This window comes from Hordeum vulgare, chromosome 7H (genome assembly GCF_904849725.1).
Source record: "Hordeum vulgare subsp. vulgare chromosome 7H, MorexV3_pseudomolecules_assembly, whole genome shotgun sequence".
In the NCBI taxonomy this organism is placed as follows: Eukaryota; Viridiplantae; Streptophyta; class Magnoliopsida; order Poales; family Poaceae; genus Hordeum; species Hordeum vulgare.
The window spans coordinates 630,371,890-630,388,382 of NC_058524.1; the positions used below are offsets into that span (position 1 = coordinate 630,371,890).

General features: G+C 44.8%; 1 long non-coding RNA gene across 1 annotated transcript; it reads left to right on the forward strand.

Annotated features, from left to right (window-relative positions):
* Positions 1-8,989: 8,989 nt before the first annotated feature.
* Positions 8,990-12,416, forward strand: LOC123410137. Its single transcript, XR_006612977.1, has 6 exons — positions 8,990-9,125; positions 10,133-10,358; positions 10,508-10,612; positions 10,944-11,027; positions 11,163-11,527; positions 12,376-12,416. It is a non-coding gene; the product is annotated as an uncharacterized LOC123410137 (long non-coding RNA).
* The last annotated feature ends 4,077 nt before the right edge of the window (positions 12,417-16,493 follow it).

The window sequence follows — 16,493 nt, forward strand, 5'->3', positions numbered from 1 at the left end:
TTTGTGTGTATCAAACGTCGCAGCGTAACTGGGTGACTATAAAGATGCTCTACAGGTATCTTCGAAGGTGTTAGTTGAGTTAGTATGGATCAAGACTGGGATTTGTCACTCCGTGTGACGGAGAGGTATCTCGGGGCCCACTCGGTAATACAACATCACACACAAGCCTTGCAAGCAATGTAACTTAGTGTAAGTTGCGGGATCTTGTATTACGGAACGAGTAAAGAGACTTGCCGGTAAACGAGATTGAAATAGGTATGCGGATACTGACGATCGAATCTCGGGCAAGTAACATACCGAAGGACAAAGGGAATGACATACGGGATTATACGAATCCTTGGCACTGAGGTTCAAACGATAAGATCTTCGTAGAATATGTAGGATACAATATGGGCATCCAGGTCCCGCTATTGGATATTGACCGAGGAGTCTCTCGGGTCATGTCTACATAGTTCTCGAACCCGCAGGGTCTGCACACTTAAGGTTCGACGTTGTTTTATGCGTATTTGAGTTATATGGTTGGTTACCGAATGTTGTTCGGAGTCCCGGATGAGATCACGGACGTCACGAGGGTTTCCGGAATGGTCCGGAAACGAAGATTGATATATACGATGACCTCATTTGATTACCGGAAGGTTTTCGGAGTTACCGGGAATGTACCGGGAATGACGAATGGGTTCCGGGAGTTCACCGAGGGGGGGCAACCCACCCCGGGGAAGCCCATAGGCATTGGGGGAGACACACCAGCCCTTAGTGGGCTGGTGGGACAGCCCACAAGTGCCCTATGCGCCAAGGAGAAGAAAATCAAGAGAGAAAGAAAAAAAAAGGGAGGAGGTGGGAAGGAAGGGGGACTCCCTCCCACCAAACCTAGTCCAACTCGGTTTGGGGGGGGGGGAGAGTCCTCCCCCTTGGCTCGGCCGACCCCCTTGAGGGTCCTTGGACCCCAAGGCAAGGCCCCCTCCCTCACACCTATATATACGGAGGTTTTAGGGCTGATTTGAGACGACTTTTCCACGGCAGCCCGACCACATACCTCCACGGTTTTTCCTCTAGATCGCGTTTCTGCGGAGCTCGGGCGGAGCCCTGCTGAGACAAGGTCATCACCAACCTCCGGAGCGCCGTCACGCTGCCGGAGAACTCTTCTACCTCTCCGTCTCTCTTGCTGGATCAAGAAGGCCGAGATCATCGTCGAGCTGTACGTGTGCTGAACGCCGAGGTGCCGTCCGTTAGGTACTAGATCGTGGGACTGATCGCGGGATTGTTCGCGGGGCGGATCGAGGGACGTGAGGACGTTCCACTACATCAACCGCGTTCTCTAACACTTCTGCTGTACGGTCTACAAGGGTACGTAGATCACTCATCCCCTCTCGTAGATGGACATCACCATGATAGGTCTTCGTGCGCGTAGGAAAATTTTTGTTTCCCATGCGACGTTCCCCAACAGAGAACATGTTCATATATTTTCACAAATTTACTAACTGTTTATGTGATATCTTATGAGTAACATATCACATAAATAGCACTTCCTGTTGCTTTCTCAAGTTGGACACTGCTTTTCTCTCCAAACTATCACATCTTGCACTGATTGCTTTAATCTCTGCATTCTTCTCCAGAACTAGTTGTCTCAGTGCATCCTCTGTTCCAATTGTCTGCCCTGTTCCATTCATGGTTGCCAGCCATCATCTCCTGCAACTTCAAACCTCCTGATTGCATCCTTGAGATAGAGCAGTAGCTGTACCATTAGAAATAGAAAGAAGGAGAAGGAGGAATTTGTACAGATGATTTGAAGCTTACAATTTCATGGATGCTTCCACGTCTCCAGCACCTTCACCTAACTACGACGCACGCGCGGAAGGGGTGGGGGGGGGGGGGGGGAAGACATCGCGGCGGCCGCCGCCGCCGCCGCCGCCGTCGTCATCGCCGGCCGACGGACCAGTCCTAATATGGTTCCCCTACTGAAGCTCTGTTCTTTCCATCGTTGCAACTTACAGTACGTAAATACCCAAAGAGGCCCACAGTCCGTCCATAATCCGTGCAGTTAACTCCTAATCCTGCCTTAAAAAAAATTCCTAATCCTAGCAACGTCAGCAATCCCAACGCCCCAAACCAGCTGTTAGCACTAATGGACTGGGATAAACCGGGATTAAGAAAGACAAGGTGACGATTTCAGGGATTCTCAATTCAGGGTTTGATTCAGACTTGGGGTACGAATTCAAGGTTTTTTCAGACTTTTTCCTTAATATTAAATAAGTCCATTACCTGGAGACCATGCATGCACGAACTAGGATTATATTTATCCAAAACCATAACTATCAGTCGACCGGTACAAATTTAATATTAAATAAAGATGGCTGTAAGCATCGACTGATGTAGAGGCCCGGGGTTTTAACACCCTTTTAAAAAAGAAAATAGTCCGTACGAATTAAAATTATAATATCGACCATCAATTGTTACAGCTAGGCAGCTTCTGCGGTTTTAGACCCATACACACCCTCTGTGTCAATATCATCAAAATTAAGACGAGAGTTGTAGACCAAATAGAAAGGCAATTAATTCTGGAGAATTAGGCTGCAAACTGTGCTGCCATGCCATGCCCGCACAGTTTGATTTGGGGGGAAATGTGTTTTCTTGTATAGACTGACAATAAAGGCAAAGATTGTAACTACCACAGGTGGAATGGGGAATGGCGACTAACCATGTGTACTTCACCGCCGCCAACATGCAATCAGGGGCCGGCTCTAGGATTTCAAAGGTCCCAGGGCGGACTCCACCAATGGGCCCAATAGAGAGAAAAATCTACACCCTTCATTACAGTATATTGGGCATATCTCACAGGGCTTTCGGCCTTAGATGTTTTTCTATTGATAGAAAAAACCAAACCGACGAGCTGTAAAAGCGTCTAATTAATCGCAATGCCAGGAGATGTCCAGTACATGATCAGTGGAAGTGGGAGGCTATTCAGCATGGATCCGATGCGTACCTTGTTAGCTTCCCATCTTTAAAGGATTTGGACAGGGTGGATGGAATCCAGATGAACGTGCCGTCAGTTAATGCCCAGATGACCGTTACCGCATGGAGATCACAGGAGGTTCCACATAAGATCGAACTTGAGCAGATTTGGCTCCATGTCGACGGTGTTCCCCATACGGTGCGTCATTTTTTGGGCTTATGGGCCGTTGGTACTCTTATGGGTAATACCTTGGATGTGGATCTCTTATGGGTCTGTGCAGCCGCGACGAGATCCACGGGGCGGCGACGCTACGGCCCGACGGGGCGACGCAGCGCCTGCCCGGTGCTCGCTTGGTGGAGGGTGCGCTCTACTTGTGACAGTCTTCGCAGGACCTACGAAGACGCGTGCAACCGACATGACAGATCGGTCGCACGACGTAGATGAGGTGGATTACGGATGGATGGATGACCAATCCGATGGCGTGCGATGTCAGGGACATCGGTCGATGAAGGCGGGGTGGCGGCTTCCAAGTTGAGGCTGGCGACGACGGTCGCGGGTTGGAGCCGACAACCGACCCGAGGCAGGCAACGAGGCCGACGCGGCCGAAACTGGCAGCCGACCCGAGGCAGCCGACGTCGGCCGGAGCCGGGAACTGGCCCGGCACTGCCGGTGCGGGACTGTGCGAGGCGACGATGAAGGCGATTGGTGATGAAGCAGTCCCGGTCGAAGAAGGACGGCAATGGCCGATGCAAGGCGAGAGGTGAGCGGCCATGATTTCAGCTTTCGGTCCTTCATCCATCCTAGGTTTAGACTAGGTTTAGTTCCAACAAACACTCCACCCGACGTTCTTTGTCATGCACTAACCTGCTTATTTGGATTGGATTTTCTTCAACTAGCTAATACAAAACCTAGTGCTCTGTTAGTTATTTTTTTTATAGACCACTGCCTAGCTGGGGTGCCCACGTTCTTTGTCATGCACTATCAGGAAAACTTGTTTCTCACGTTTGTATCGTCCATTAAAATTCCAGAGGAAATCCTCTAACGGTCTCATATTTCCTTCTCGAGTAACGATACTGTTGGAAAACTGGGCCAGGCCCGGTCGCACACGCATAGTTAGGTACTTATTCCTTGACCCTCATAGCCCTATATAAACAGAGGATGGATAATTATTGTAACTGAGACCATCATCAATAAAACTTGATTCCTCTTTACTTTCTTTGTTTATTTTTATTTTTGTATGATTGTCTACGACACTGCTCCGCTCCGCAACCTCGGACCGGACTCGTCGGCAGGAGTTACAGAACACGTTATCAGCACGCTCCACCAACTCTCCATCCACTACGGGAAAATTACGTTTACCGTGTGGTAAGCCATAAGCCTAGTGTTTTATCTAGGCCTGCAACTTGAACATTCCCCTGATGGGATTCTAGTGCACCGGTCGGCCTGTGCCCAGAAGATGTTGGAAAGATTTGGATTTGATAAGGGATATCCTTCTAAGACCCCGATGGTCGGGATATATCTACAGCCGGAAAAGGACCCGTTCAGGCCTAAGGAAGAGGGGGAGGAAACTCTGGGACCAGAGGTTCCTTACCTGAGTGCAGTTGAAGCACTCATGTACCTCACAATTTGTTTGCTAGGTACAGTTCTAAACTTACCAAGAGACATTAGAAAGTTATCAAGGACGTCTTCCATTACCTGCAAGGGACCAAAGATCTTGGCCTATTTTATAAAAGGAATCAAGACATATCTCTTGTAGGCTATGCCGACGCAGGGTACCTGTCGGACCCGCATGATTGCAAATCACAGTGTGGATATGTTTTCCTTGATGGTGGAATTGCGTTTTCCTGGAGATCAACCAAGCAAACACTTGTGTCAACCTCCATGAACCACTCGGAAATCATGGATCTATTTGAATCGTTAAAGGAACGCGTATCGCTTCGGCGAATGATCAGTCACATTCAGCAGACGTGTTGGCTGAACACCGTACAAACACCAACCATTATCTATGAAGATAATGCTGCTTGTGTTGCACAATTTCAGATGGGTTATGTGAAGAGTAACCTCATAAAGCATATTAGTCCCAAGTTATTCTATGTACACGAACTTCAACAAATGAACGAGGTGAGAATCTTGCATACCAAGTCATGTGATAATCTTGCTGATATGTCCACTAAATCATTACCGGGGTCTTCCTTTGAGAGGTGTGTACGTGGAATCAGTATGATGAGACTTAGAGAGATGAAAGGTTCAGGGGACAAACTTCACAAACTCGTCGCTAAAATCTCGGTCCCGATGATTGGGTACTCAACCGAGCGGTTGATTGGATTGTACTCTTTTTCCGTTGTGTGAGTTTTCTAGATGTTTCTCACCTAAGATTTTTAACGAGGCAATTCGTGCAATACAACAACGTATACTATGTGCTCTTTCTCCATATTTTTCCTACTGTGTTTTTTAGAGTTTTGTGACATGGATATATAGATAATTACCCAAGGGGGAGTGTTGGGAAACTGGGCCAGGCTCGGTCGCACGCGCACGGCAGCGAGGCTGGCTTGCGTGCGAGGCATGCAACCAGCTCCTATCATTCCCTAATCTCTCGTTAGGTGGGTACTTATCCCTTAACCCCCATACCCCTATATAAGCACAGAAGAGACAATCATTGTAATAAAGACCATCATTGATAAAGCTTGATTCCTCTCTACTTTCTGTGTTCTTCTACTTTTGTGTGTTTGTCTACGACACTGCTCCGCTCTGCAACCTTGCACGAATACATCTACGAATAGGCTACGAAAGCCTACGCAACCTTCCAACTAAAATCCTCTCGACCCCCTTATTTTTACCAGGGGTGGCCCCCAACCTATAATTCTGGCCCAATTAGTCACCTCCATGTCAGATTTTACGTAAAACACTCACGTAACTTTTCGTAAGTGTAGCCCACTGGTGGGTCTACTGTGTGGGTTCTCAGCGTTTCAAACCATCCCTTCGAGGGTGTTTGGTTGCGCTTTCAGCCAACTTCCGACTTCTAAACCAAAAGCTCCTATTTAGAAGTTTTCGGTTGCAGCTGTGGCTTTCGTCTTTGTCACATTCATAGCCGAAAGCAGTGGCGAAGCCAGAAAAATGAAATGAAAAGGGCCAAAGGTTGCTAAATCTATTTTGGACGGCCAGTCCATTAAAACACATTGGTTTAACAACGAAAAATGCAGTATTTACACTAATATTAGGCGTCCAGGCGTTGCATGTAAACCATGCACACATACTTACGATCCACTCAGTTCCTGCCCCTGCATACATGTGTATCAACAATGAGAAATACACTTTGGTTCTAGGTTGTATATGCGTTTCATATATAATTTTTCTAATAATTAAATAAAACTCTTTATAGTTCGTAGTAGTTCAATAATATACAACGAAAGATCAAATTTATTTCAAAAAAATATATTTTTTGTCCTTTTTGTTGAATTGCTATAATTTTCTTGCATATATGGTGTATATACACCCAGGAACCAAATGTTCCCCTCCATCAGCACTCCGTTACCATCGCCGCTGGCTCTCCTACAAGGCACACGCCCGGTCCTATTGGCCCAAGCTAGTCGTATCGTCATGCTCTCCCCAAAAATCTCGCACGCTCCCGAGGCTCCTCTCGCTTCTCTCGCCGCCTCACATCCCATCTAAACCTCTGTGCTTTCGCTATAGAGCTCGGGATCATTCTACTACGAACTATAAAGAGTTCTACTGCTTTAGCTATAGAGGGACTACAGATACCCTCTTCGTTGTGCATGTTGTGGCTGCAACGGACACAAAGCCTTCTACTACTCGAGCTCGAGTGGTCGGAAAAGGCACTAGTGGTCGGAAAAGCCTTCTACTACTAGTGCCTTTTCCGACCACTCGAGCTCTTTTCTAAAGCCTCTTCCGCCGCCCTTTTTCCACCATGAATCCGGGTCCGCAGCCGGTGCTGCTCGTGTGCAGCCCAAGGTCATCGTCATCCGCTCCCAACAGATTGACCAGTCTGCACCCCCACCCCTCTCGTCGGCGGTCACCCTACCTACCTCTCTCCAGCGTTTTGATTTTCGTTTTGTATTTTTTCTCGCCACAGGCCGAGATGGCCGAATTTCGGTCATTTTCAAAAATTTCGGTTGAAATTTGACTAAAATTTGACCAGCATTTGACTGAAATTTGACCAAAATTTGACAAATTTGACCAAAAATCATTCTTTTCGGCTGATAGATATTTCTCGCCCCAGGCCGAGATGGCCGAAATTCAAATCCCTGCCTCTCTCCGGTCCACATCTCTCCCTCGTCGGATGGCGACTCGTCCCTGTCTCCCAACGCGCGTGCCACCTTTCTTTCGGTGCTCTCGACTGCCGCTAGTTACACGTCGGCTGTGCGGGGAGCGACCGTGCTCCCTCCCACCTGTCTTCCTCGTCCCGCATGGCTTGGTGTAAGACGTCAGCACCTTCTTGTTCGCCCACCTCAACACTACCATGATCAAGCCCCACAACTTTCTCATGCACCTTTTCAAATCCCACCTTCCATGAACGGCGTTCCAGTTTGTTGTGGCGTCGAGAAGATCTGCCCTCCTTGTCTTCACTACCGAGGAAGGCCGGGATCCACTGGACACGGTCCGGTCCGGTCCCGATCCGACCCAACATTTGCACCGGCCGCCGGCGGTCCGGTCCGGACCGTACCGATCTGTACGACGAGCTCCTTTTCCAAGACCGGACCGAAATGGAGCTGGCTCGATCAAGCCTGAGAGGACCGTGTGGATCAATGCCATAACTTTTGCCAGCTCTCGTTTATGTCCACTACAAGAAAAACGCTCAATTATGACCTAAAAATGACGATGGTTTAATTGGTCACTGATCCATGACCAAAATTCTGAAATTAGTCATGGCAAGTCTAAAAGAGTCCAAAGCCCATAACGTTATGACCTTTTGCGTCCATTAGGTCATGATTCTATTGCACAAAATGGTCATTAAGATGTGTAGAATTGTTTATGATCATATTTCAATGCTACCATGACCAAATATAAGACCATAAACATATGTGTGGAGGTGACTGGACGACACCTCATTAATTTTGCCTATGTGTGTCATGTATAGAGAGAAAAAGTTTGTTTTATACGTATATGTATGAAGTAAATTATATTATATAAACACCAATAAATTATAATTATTCATTTTAATATCCTAAATATTTTAGAAAATACAATATAATTACGAAAATGAAATATACGAGCCCATGCTAATCTCATAATGTGTAGACCATATTTAGATAATTATTTTTGAAAGGTGGTATAGGGTACCTTAACTTGGTGTTTGAGACAATAAAATCTTAAACATGACAATAAAAAATATGTGGGTGAATTTTTCAATAATGCCAAATTCTATCGTAATTAAATGCAAAGTGTTTCCAACCACAACACTCAACCAAAAAATATAGCTTTCTTTTGAGGGAAATAATAAATATTGTACAACTCATTTTAGGCAATAAAAAAAGTACAACTAAAGACAACAATATGGGTCCATATTTCCTAAATCCAATATCTATATGGACTAATATCTAAATCCAATATGGGTCCATAAATATTGGGTCATTTAAACATACCACATGAGGTTAATATGTTGAGTGTTTACCCGAAATAAGAGGATAAAAAATATAAAAGAAACAAAAGAAAAAAACATAATTACATAAGCTGGATTCTGATTAGTGCAACCATTTATGCCATGGATCGATGACATGGCACAAATCCTACAGTCGGTTGCTAGGAATCCCACAGCCATCCATCCATTCATCCATATGAAGAAAAGTAAAAAAAAAACTAGCAGACCCACTCCCATCCCCTCGTCGCCTCCTTCCCTTCCAGATCGCCGCTGCCACCTGCCTTCCCATCCCCTCGCCGCACCTGCTGCAGCTCCCCCCCCCCCCCCCCCCCGCGGTCTCCCTCCCGAAGATCGCTCCGGAACCCGCTGTCCTCCTCCACCTATAGCGGGAGCATGCAGGAGCAGCAGCGAGCCAGATCTGGGCCTTGTTGACGAGGTCGGCTTCTCCAAGCACGGGAGCGCACATGGCGGCCATGACGGGCAAAGTAGAGAGAAGCCGGCGCGACGGCTGGGAGACGGTCCGGACTGGATCCCGCCATCACCACAAGTCACCGCCTCGTCCATGCACCAAACTGGCTGGTGAGGTTACCTGCCTTAATGCCATCGCAGCGCCAACACTCCGTAGAAATCAATGTTGCTTGTCCCATATGCCATAGCAATTGAAACTCTACGAAGTATAGGAGTACTCCAGATCGCAGTACTAGTACATTTAACAACGCTCCAGATCGCTTCTCGGTGCTCCTCTTGATTTGGGCTGCCACACGGACAGGGGTGGGGAAGGGAGAGCGGCCTCCCAGCCCATGGCGCTCATGTTGGTCTTGGCGCCCTCCATCTTTGCAGAGCCCCAGCAGCTTCTTGACCTCATCCCTGCATCTTCTTTCATCTCCTACATATAGTTGCTCTCTCCTTCTTCTGCCACCTACGTCCCCACGCGCTTCCTTGGCATACGGCCGGCTAGAGTAGAACGGCTACTGACGGGTAGTGCCACAACGGCCGGCGACCGGCTGCCGGCTCGACGCATAGCCAGCAGCAGCGCGTGTACTGCAGAGATGGCCGTGGAGCAGCAACGCTCCAGATTCTAATCAACGTTTCTTGTCCCACATACAGTACTATGTGTGCTGGAACATTGGTTGATGTGCTTGCTCTGTACACCTTAACTAGAGGGGCCCAAATTTTCTGCAATGATCACCCAACTTCATGCTTTGCTCGTGCTGTGTGGAATGGGCGGGCATTTTAGTTAACGACTGTTGAACATAGTTTCAGTTTCGTCAGTTTTGACAGTAGAAATTTTCTTTAGTTTAATTAGCCGGAAATAAGCTGAGCTGCGACTCGGCTAGTTAGTTAGAATCTCTTGCCACCCTGACATCGTGGGATGGCACAATGCAACGGTCACAACGGCATCACGGGTGATGTGCGGGGAGCGCCGAGATGGTAGCGCTCACGGCCCTGGCGTGCCCTGTTTTCTCGTTTTTCAGTTAGAGTTTGTAATCTCTGAATAAAAGGAATGGAAGCAGAAAAATTGTAAGTTGAATGCGGCACAATCTTTGTCTCTCTCAGCTGATGAGCTCTAGTGTTTGGTCTAACAGGATCGTGGTCCAGCCTAGGGCGCGGTGCTCGATACAAAGGATGCGATGCGGGATACACAGGAGCGGGCGGTTTGCGTCGATCGAGTGTTGGCGCGGGATCCAGCTGAGGTGCTCGAGCAGAGGCACGGGAGGACGATGCCCTTCCCTTTGTGCCCCCACTCCCGGCGTCGCCGGTCACATGTAGCCGCCTCTAAACTCCTGGCCCACACGTTGCTTGGGCTGCTTGGTAAGACCAATTCTCTTTTGTTTGTTCCAGAGGTCCACGTTGTGTTGTAGTGATTCTTTATTTCAATACCATGCTACCATTCCTGCGCATCTACAGGTCAAAACTCAAGAAACCTTTAAACCTATGATTTTTCAATCCCTCTAATGCAGCATGTAGACGTCCCCGTCCCTTCAACAAGAGGAATGAGGCCCTGTTGGAACTACAAGCTACAACCATCAATACAGAGAAAGAGGACTTGCGGCCTTTTATCCCAGGTAACTATCCTAATTCATAGTGTCACTGTATGGATGCTAGCCATTTTCTATCAATCATGAGTTTTGTTTGAACATCTTCTATGTAGAGAGAAAAATAGCACCAAGGATGTCTTTCAGCCTTGCTATGTTATGAAAAGGTTATTTAATCATGGTTGTCTATCAGTCTTGCTATGTTATTTTGTTCTTCACCTTTAACAACTATCTAGGATGTTTCCTGCCTGATAATTAGCTTATGATAAAGATAGTGTGTGTGTGTGTGTATGTGTGTGTATTTCTCAATTCGTCAAACAACTTGCTGATGGTTGAATCTCTACTGCTCCTTTTCCTGCAGTGCCTGATGTTGCAAGAGTAGCTGTTGATGTTGGTCCTAGAGCGAAAGTTCTCACAACAGGTCATCGCCATGTTGAACTATTTTGTGAGTGAACGTCACTCATGACAACATATTTCCATTGTTGTCATCTTCATACTTAGAAAAGAAGATTATTTCAAAACAAATCCTCTTATTTTTTGTTGTAAGCTCATGGATGTGACAATATCTTTGCTGTTACAGAAGGTGGGTGGACTCTCAGAAGGCCATCTGAGGTTTCTGCAGCTGAGGGTGCTAGGCTTCCCATTGATGCAGGCACAACACTATACACATTGAGGTCCATTGGTGCCAAGTTTGCCGGCATCGGGAAGCCATTAAACGCAGCGCTGCTTCTCGTGGCGTAGACCTATACACGGTGCAGCCTGCAAAGCTAGCAACCTTCATGATACCGCCACCTGCGACGCCCACAACATAACTCCGTCTGTCACTGCCCGATGCCAGTCTCCATTGATTTCATTTCAGAAAAAAGTCTCCCTGGATACCCTCACCGCCCTAATCAGAGACCACCGAGGCCGGGAACGACTCTCCATGGAACCAAGTGGTGACTGGTGAGTCGATTTGACATCTTCCTATCCTTATCTATTTTGTGCTCCTTCCGTGGTGTGTGCCCACCTCTTTTTTTGCCTCCTGTATTACCCAACTAGAAGCATGATTCGTGCATATCATTTCTTATTCTGATTGATATTGTTCATGTTCTCCTACTACTACTGATATTTTGTAATATTATAAAGAACATATGTAAGCTTGTTTGTAAATGCTCAAAAGTGTCACTCAATGACAACCAATTATTCATCAGAAAAAACAAACACGGGAAAACAAATAATTTCTTAATGTGATATTCTAACCATATTGGTGAGTTAGTTCATTCATTTACACTTAAATATTTGGCATTAGGGTTTTATGAATTATACAATGTTTGACGCTATGCCCTCCCTTACGCATTGATCAAATTATGTGTTTTGGTATATAAGCTTTTTTATTTGGTTATGTCGTTATCACTCGTATGTTCGTGGTCTTTGTTGGACAATGCTATTAATATAATTGTATTTCTTTTTCATGCATGTGTAGATTTAATTTGCACACTGCACCAAATTTCATATTTAATTTTAATTGTACTGTGCACCCAACAACAACAAATTTTTTATAATACGATACAATTCTATGGGCGCGGCAACGCGCCCGGGTCACTATCTAGTAGTCTAACGGAAGGGAGACCAAAGGGAGCACGTCTCTTGTAGATTCTTTTTTCTTTTCAAAAGCATAGAAGGAAAGACCAATGGGGTAGACATCTCCTGTTTCATCCTATGGCTACAAAAAAATTACATATTAGTTGGACGGTTGGATTTTTTTTACTTTCTAGGTTTAACCTGGAGTCGGTATCATTTTCTTCTTGCAGGCGGCAATGGCAAGAGCATATTGTGCAGAGGAAGAGGATAAGAAGAAACTTGTGGTTCTCATCCAATCTTTGTGGAACTCTCGTTATGTGCGATTGTGCACTTGTTGGGTCCTTTTTCTGTGTACTTGTACTTGCAGAAGTATTCTGTTGTGTACATGTAAAATTATTTTGATGTGCCCTTGTTAGGCGTTGAACCTTAATGCATAGAGTCGTTGGATGATGTATTGTATTTGATGTGATATGCTACTGAAATGAAATATACATTTTATTTGCAATCTTTTATTTTGTTGTATTTATTTTTATTGGGCCTATCTTGAGATATGCGTGCTTCTAGCAATAAAAATGCTTCAACCCAAAGAAATCAGACATTTTTAATAGTAAAATAGGTATTGGTCCAGGCCCATGTAGGCTAGATTGGCGGACAGGGATCTAAAATTTATGATGATTCCATTTGGTCATTAGCAATGCCACGTCAGCATGACCACGTCAGATCCTACGTGGCTCACACAAATGGGTAATGACCAAATCAAAATTTTGGTCAATAGAGACCTACGACCAAAATTTTAGAAAGGTCATGTTTGTTCATTCTTGACGGCCAATTGTTGACGTTGTAAATTTGGTCAAAAAAGGTCAATAAACGACAACAATGACGAATCAATGACCAATATAGGGAGTCATAATTGACCTTATTTCTTGTAGTGGTCCTGTCACTACAAGAAATATGGTTGTTTATGACGGAAAAAATGACTGCGGTTTAATTGGTCATAGATCAATGACTAAAATTCATAATTTGGTCAGGACGAGCGTTGGAATGTTCAAATCCTATAGTATTATGACAATTTGTGTCCATATGGTCATAATTGCATTACCCACAATGGTCATTAACATGTCTAGCACTATTCATTATGTAATTTATACCAGCAATGACCAAATTATAAGGTTATAATCATAGATTTTATGTGACTGGACGATACCTCGAATATTTTCCTACATGTCATTTTTTCCATGTGTCAACCACACTTGCGGGTGGGATCAATCTGTCATTCAAACCGAATAATCTAGCAAATCGATGAACCCATTATAAGATTCGGGTCTCGAAGGCTTTGTTGTGGGACCCATGTGTCATATGGACCTACTTACCGAGCTAATCGGTGGAACCACCACCATGTGAAGTGTGTTGACATGTCAGACCCACTTGGGAGACCCATGGCCCAATAAGAAAATAAGGATGATGAATGACCTCAAAACATGGAAGGGGGCGGTCTAAACGACAAATTTCAAGCTAAGGAGTGAAAAAATGTTTTTAATATGTATGTGTGCAAGACATATTAGATAAAATCCAAACGAATTAGGAAAAAACCAAGATTACTCGCTTCGATGAATAAAACATCAAAATAAAATATGAGTGTCCATGCTAATTTCATAATTTTTAGGACATGTTTAGATTTTAGAAAAAAAATATGTCACTAAGACGTGTTAAGATGATTAAATGATCCCAAGAAATGATTCAAATTAGTTAAACATTATCCAGACATCAGATAAAAGTTCTAAAATTGTTGAACTATAAATTTTATTTTTGTTTCGAAACATGATTTGTGATAAATGTACTTCAAGATTTAATTATATCTAATAAAAATCATTTAATACTTAAATAATAGAAGATGAAATATCGATGAAATATCTTTAATTATTGTTAATGGCATATATATCTTAGTATGTTTTATGATTTTTTAAACAATATCAATGAAATATCTTTTCAAAGGTAGTAAATAATGCACCCTAACTCGGTGTTTGGGAAAATAAAGAATAGATTATATTACAGAACAAGATTTAATACGAAGAAGTATTTGTTAGTTCTAATGTTTATACAGGATAAAATGGTAAACATAACATGCACATTATTACTGTACAGAGCAACATGCGTACCATTATCACTTATCAGCCACACTGAAAAACCGGCTTCTCTTAACAACGTCTCTAACAGGCGCGTGATATTAGGACCGTGCTGGATAAATTGCATTTTTTGCGCACGTCACTTCAGTGAAGGCACAAAAAATATGCGCGCGGCATAAGTGGTTCAGCGCGCGAAGCGAAATGACATCACGTGCCACTTATTTTGTGTGCCCGTTCCTGCGCGCTGCACACACATATATTTTTTGGCCACCAAGCTTTACCTAAAAACAGGGGGGCATGTGTTGATAGTCAAATTTGACCATGGATCATGAATCAAAAGAGATTCAATGATGCTGATCTGCTAAGGCTTGTACTGAGCTGAATGTTGTTTTCCAACTCAAGGTGTCCACACGTCTATGGAGTTGGGGTGCTAAAGTTCGTACAGATTCAGGCTCTAATTTTATTCACATACAGCAGTCATCGGATATGAGATGAAGATAGGTCTACGGTTGATATATTCCTGATTATTTTAGAGTATGGAGAGCAGTTGACCTGGCTGGTTTATACAGTGTTTTGTTAGTATCAAGGAAACCAGGTTTCTTTTGAGATTTTGAACATACAAATAAGGACCTAATAGAGTTGTAATCAGACTAGAAAAAGAGCCCGTGCGTTGCAACGGAAGAGAAAATAACACACGCGTTTGTGTTGCCGCGATGGTTTTAGTGCTCACATAACGAAAACGCGTTTGAATATACAGTCACTCGGAATAAGATGAGAAATATGTTGTTTCTCCCCATGAGGTTTTCGAAAGGTGTGCATGTGTTGTTAACGATGTGTTCTTTCCTCTCAATTTGGTTTTAATTAAATGGATGTTTATTGCAATTTGTATCGTCGCCGGAAAGAGAGAGAAAAAAGGACCGTGCACTACAGATTAAGTTTGCACCAAAAATAATATTTAAGAAGTATTCAACAGCTAAAAATAACATTCTATTTAGAGTCTATACATTTTTTAATCAAATTTCATATATAACATGTTAAAATCGGAGTTACGGTTTAAAAGATATGGATAATTTTGTTTTAGATAAAATGTGGATTGATTAACTGGAAAGGTAGGGCTTTTTTCGTTAAAATACGGAGGTAGGGTTGATTACCTAAAATATCAGGGGTTTTTCGAAAAAATGCAAAAAATGATTCGCTTTCTGACTTAAATCCAGACTGTGGGTTGATTACCTGAAACATCAGGGGGTTTTCTGTAAACTACAAAAAGATTAGTTTTTTGACTTAAATCCGGACAGCGGATTGATTTAAGGAAACATTAGGTTTTTTTTTGTAAAATTGGCCCGACGGACGACGGAGCGGTCGTCCCTTTATCTTTACCTAATAATAAAGAGGCTATCGCTTCTGTAGGAAAACCCACCGCCGTTTTTACAAACAAGCCCCTAAGGTTTTAGTTATTCAATCCGTAGTCCTCATAGAGTTAACCTGAACAGTTACAGCGATCGAAGAGAAAAAAACACCCACGCTCCCACAACCCTAATCGCATCTCCAACCTCCAGCATGTTGCCGGCCTCCGCCACGCTGCCACACGCTGCCGGCCTACGCCCCGCCACCGCGTGCCGCCACCACCTTCCTCGCCGACGCTCCTACCCCTTCCCCAAGTGCGCACATGCCCGTGGCGTTCTACAGGGGCCGTTGCCGCTCCCTCACCCGTGGCTCGTCCAGCAGGCCGGCCCCATCCACGGGCTGGCGTAGGGGCTACCCACGCTCTCCCAAGCCTGTGTGAGCCTCATTCTGCCCTTCAGTCACGGACGACGCCACGCCCTGCAGCTCCACGGATACGTCCTCAACCCTGATCGACTTCTCTGAGCCTGATGAGATCTCGGTGGCCATCATACCTCGCACTACTGATGTGTCACCATTGAGGCCATGGCTCGCGGGGGCTAGGTCGTTGTCGATCTGTTCCTCTAGGTCGATGACCTCCTTCATCCATGGTCAGATGTGCTCATGGCCGTCCACATGAGGATAATGGTCTGGCCGTTCTCCACGATGACTACCACCAAGCGAGGGAGTATTGCGCTGGTCTCCTCTCCTCTGAATTCAAGTCAGACCACCACCACGACCAGACTTGCTTCTGCGTAGGTAAGGAACTTTCTCTACAGATTGCTTCAACACTTTTGTGACCACACTGTAGAGCTTAATAAATTAGTATATGCAAGTTCTGTACT